Source organism: Neophocaena asiaeorientalis, unplaced genomic scaffold (genome assembly GCF_003031525.2).
Source record: "Neophocaena asiaeorientalis asiaeorientalis breed wild unplaced genomic scaffold, Neophocaena_asiaeorientalis_V1.1 scaffold784, whole genome shotgun sequence".
In the NCBI taxonomy this organism is placed as follows: Eukaryota; Metazoa; Chordata; class Mammalia; order Artiodactyla; family Phocoenidae; genus Neophocaena; species Neophocaena asiaeorientalis.
The window spans coordinates 511589-516722 of record NW_020174692.1 but is presented as its reverse complement, the minus strand read 5'-3'; the positions used below and the strand labels follow the sequence as shown (position 1 = coordinate 516722).

At 42.5% G+C, this 5134-nt stretch overlaps 1 non-coding gene across 1 annotated transcript; it reads left to right on the top strand.

Moving 5' to 3' along the window:
- The first annotated feature begins 1547 nt into the window (after positions 1-1547).
- Positions 1548-1688, top strand: LOC112409020 (U4 spliceosomal RNA). The gene has a single exon (XR_003005072.1). It is a non-coding gene; the product is annotated as a U4 spliceosomal RNA (small nuclear RNA).
- Positions 1689-5134: the final 3446 nt, after the last annotated feature.

The window sequence follows — 5134 nt, the reverse complement described above, 5'->3', positions numbered from 1 at the left end:
AAAAAGAAATGAAGGGCTTCCCTGGTGGCGCATTGGTTAAGAATCTGCCTGCCAATGCAGGGGACACAGGTTTGAGCCCTGGCCCGGGAAGATCCCACATGCCATGGAGCAACTAAGCCCAGGCGTCACAATTACTGAGCCTGTGCTCTAGAGCCCACTAGCCGCAACTACTGAGCCCGTGTGCCACAACTACTGAAGCCCATGTGCCTAGAGCCCGGGCTCCGCAACAAGAGAGGCTACCGCAGTGAGAAGCCCACGCACCACAACGAAGAGTAGCCCACGCTCGCCGCAACTAGAGAAAGCTGCGTGCAGCAACAAAGAACCAAAGCAGCCAAAAATAAATAAGTAAAATTAATTAATTTAAAAACAAAAAGAAATGAAGTTCTGGGACTTCCCTGGTGGTCCAGTGATAAAGAATCTGCCTTCCAATGCAGGGGACACGGGTTCGATCCCTGGTTAGGGAACTAAGATCCCACATGCTGCGGGGCAACTAAGCCCGCACACCACAACTACTGAGCTTGCACACCTCAACTACAGAAGAGAAAACCTGCAGGCCACAACTAGAGAGAAGCCCACGCGCTGCAAAGAAAGATCCCGCATGCCTCAACAAATATCCCGCGTGCCGCAGCTAAGACCCAACACAGCCAAAAATAAATTAAATAAATAAATAAAATTTTAAAAAAGGAAAAGAAACGAAGTTCTGATACATGCTACATCATGCTTGAACCTCAAGAACTTTATAATAAATGAAATAAGCCAGACACAGAAAGACAAATACTGTATGATTCCACTTACATGAGGTAGCTAGAGTAGTCAAAATCCTAGAAATAGAGAGTAGAATGGTGGATACCAGGGGCTGGGGGAGGAGGGAATAGAGTTATTGTTTAACGGGTATAGAGTTTCAGTTTGAGAAGATGAAAAGGTTCTGGAGATGAATAGTGGTGATGGTTGCACAACAATATGAAGGTACTTAATGCCACTGAGTTGTACACTTACAATGGTTAAAATGGTAAAATTTTTACATTATGTATATTGTATCACACATACACAAAAATAATTTTTAAAAAGACCCTGTATAAGAGGATAGAGATGCTACAGACTTGTTACAAACTACATGTCCAAAACAGACTAGTATCTAGAATATATGAAGAAATCTCAAACTGTTATTTTGTTCTCAACTGTAAAAAAAAAAAGAAAGAAATCCAAGTTGAAAATGGGTAAAAGACAAGAATAGACATTTCACTGAAGAGAGCATACAGATGGCAAATAAGCACAGGAAAAGATGTTTAATATCACTAGCCACCAGGGAAATGCAAATTAAAACCACAATGAGATGTCATTATATGACTCTCAGAATGGCTAACATAAAAAATTGTGATAGCACCAATTAACACTGATTATTTAATGATAACACCAAATAGTGATATCATCGATAGTGATAATGATGTGAAGAAACCGCATCAATCATACATTGCTGGTAGGAAAATAAAATGGTACAGCTGCTCTGGAAACAGTTTGACCAAGTCTTTAAAAACTAAACATGTATTAGGTTTGCACAGTGGCAGTATTGTAGCCAATGAGGTTTATCCAAGGTGTGATTATTGCTAACTGAAAACTTTTCCCAATACCCCACCATAACGACTTGAAATATAGTCCGCAATGGCAATTTTTGACAGACTCTATGGAGATTGAAAGAAAAAAACGAATCATGTATTAGCAAATGACCCAGCAATTGCAATCTTGGGTGTTTATTCCAGAGAAATAAAAACTTATGTTCCGAGTCTTCCCTGGTGGCACAGTGGTTAAGAATCCACCTGCCAATGCAGGGGACGTGGGTTCGATCCCTGGTCCAGGAAGATCCCACGTGCCATGGAGAAACGAGGCCCATGCGCCACAACTACTGAGCCTGCGCCCTAGAGCCCGTGAGCCACAACTACTGAGCCCACGCACAGCAACTATGAAAGCCCAGGCGCCTAGAGCCTGTGCTCCACAACAAGAGAAGCCCCTGCTCGGCACAACTAGAGAAAGCCCACACGCAGCAGCGGAGACCCAATGCAGCCTAAATAAATAAATAAATATTTTAAAAATAGTAATAATCAATTTAAAAAAACTTATGTTCCCACAAAAATCTGTACACTAATGTTCATAGCTTCTTGATTTGCAATGGCCAAAATCTTGAAACAAACTGGATACCTTGTAAGAGGTAAATCAACACACTTGGTCCATCCATACCATGGAATACTACACAACAATGAAAGGTACCAAACTGTTGATCAGCACAAACCTTAGATGGTCTCCAGGGAATTATGATGACTGAAAAAAAGTCAGTCCTAAAAGTTGCATACTATATGATTCCATTTGTATATCATTCTTGAAATGGTAAAATTATAGAAATGGAGAACAGATTAATGGGTGCTAGAGATCATTAAGGAGGGTGCAGGGAAGGGAAGTGGGTGTGGTTATAAAAGGGCGACATTAGGGATCTTTGAGGTGTTGGAACAGTCCTGTACCTTGACTGTAGTGGTGGCCACGTGAATCTACACATGTAGTAAAATTGCATAAACTAAATACACGTGCACACACACACACAGAAAGGAGAGCATGTAAAGCTGGTGGAATCTGAATAAAGTGAAAGGATTATATCAATGTCAGTATCTTGGTGTTGATATTGTACTGTGGTTATACAGGATGGGAAGACAGAGTGAAGGATGTACAGGCAGATTTCTTTCTTACAACTGCCCATGAATTTGCAGTTTTCTCTAAGGGGAAAAAAAAAAAAAAAAAAAAAAAAAAAGCATAGGTGCTTCCCTGGTGGCGCAGTGGTTGAGAGTCCACCTGCTGATGCAGGGGACACAGGTTCGTGCCCCGGTCTGGGAAGATCCCACATGCCGTGGAGCGGCTGGGCCTGTGAGCCATGGCCGCTGAGCCTGCGCGTCCAGAGCCTGTGCTCCACAACGGGAGAGGCCACAACAGTGAGAGGCCCGCATACCACACACACACACACACACACACACACACAAAAAGAAAGAAAATAAAACAATTTAGGAGAGTAGCCATTAGCCACCTTAGCTGCTTCCAAAACAAAATAAGAAAAGCAGTGCACACTTAATGATAACCAGAGGGTAGAAACTTAAGAAGGTGGGCCTTCAATATATGTGTAAGAAAAAGGTATTAATTAATTTTTTGGAGAGTCATCTGAAGACAGAAACTATTATTAATACTATCAGGAAGGGAGTCTGCCCTGTTCTAGAAAAGCAGGAGCCCAGAGAAGAAAGTGTTAAGCTGTCGTGAGGCCTTGCCCTTGTCCTAACAGGTGTATTGATCTGCTTGGCAGTTAAGAGTTGGCAGGGGGGCTTCCCTGGTGGCGCAGTGGTTGAGAGTCCGCCTGCCGATATAGGGGACACGGGTTTGTGCCCTGGTCCGGGAAGATCCCACATGCCGCGGAGCGGCTGCGCCCGTGAGCCATGGCCGCTGAGCCTGCGCGTCCGGAGCCTGTGCTCCGCAACGGGAGAGGCCACAACAGTGAGAGGCCCGCGTACCGCAAAAAAAAAAAGAGTTGGCAGGGATGCCACTTACAGAACGTGTATTTATGTGTGAGGTACTTTACCTGCCTTGTCATTAATCCTCAGCACAACTCTACAAAATAGAAGTTATCTCCATCATTAAACTAAGGCTTAGGAGATGAAATAACTTGCCAGAGATCACACAGCTAGTGAGTGGCTATTGTGCTTGATGCCTTGGTCTTAGAATTAATTATCTCATTAACTCTTTTCACTCTAACTTCCTGCTTCAAAATTTTGATTTTCCATATAGACATTCCTAAAAGGGAAGCCCATGTGAATATTTAACCTTTTGGCAGTTCTGTTTTCACTGTATATCAGTTAAGTTGACACTGTGATTTACTCACCAGCCTAGTGTGAAAATGGTTCATAGGCATGAGTTCTTCTGCAGCTGATTATTCTGGGTATATGGGAGCATTCTGTTACTGTAAAAATATAAGATACTGAACTTGGGTTAATTTCCAAGGTACCACCACCCTGTGAGGCTTCAGTCTTTGATGCCCTTCTCCCTCTCTTAGAATTCAGTCTTCATGCGGCAAGATGGGGAAATGGTGTTGCTGATTTAAGTAAATGGCGAGGGCTTACGGAATCAGTTACAGGCAAAGCGAAAGTTGAGAACTAGGTCCCCTAACTCTTACTCCAGTGTAACCCTTTTGGCTGTACTCATCTTGTCAGAGCGCCCTATTTCAAGGGGCAGATCCAGAAAAATTGGTTTATATGCTCAGTTAACATCCCTATTTTCTGTACTCCCTCTGCATCTTGGCTACTGGTGGAATTACTTTTGTTAGCATTATTGATAGCTTTATTATGAGCTCAATTTTCTGGACATAAATAAATGAATAGACACTGAAAAGTCATATTGTATTTGTTTAAAATGTTCATCATTTCGACATCGTATAAACTGGGCAGCCATGCACCACTGGCTCAGATAAAAGCTTTTATATATTGCATAGACTATTACATATAAAGAGTTATACTCATTAGACCTCAGTATTTCCACTGCACGGTATAGTACCTGGCACAAGTAGGTTGTTAATACCTGTGAACTGGATCAGATTGGATTAGACTGAATTAAATTGATTGAAGGTGGCTCTAATGTGTTTCGACTCCTAGATTCTGTAATTTATTTAACACCCCTACCCAAGTAGATGTTTACACTACAGCATGTCTGTTCAAAGACACATTATTAGGTCAAGTTTTCTGTCACCTGATCTGAAAGATCTACCTAATCAGGTAGGTCAGTTCTGGGAACTAAGACCTTCCTGAGACCTCGCAGATTACCAGCCTGGAAGGGAAGGCTGTGTTCTCTCTATGTTCTCAGCACTGGGAAGGGCCAGGGAGTCTCAGCACATGATAGCAGATATTGCAGAGGTGCTCAGAAATGTGGCAGCACTGGTTCAAAGCCAGTAAGTGACTTTTTGCAGTTAATTGTAAAACCCCAAATAATGAGCAGTGATATTTCCTTAGAGGTGCCACTTAATCACTTTACCCTTCCCTTTGTCAGGTCACCTGCGGAAGTCACTAGGGCACTTTATTTTCTTGAAACAGGTTTTTTCTTTTGCCTTAAGGATTGT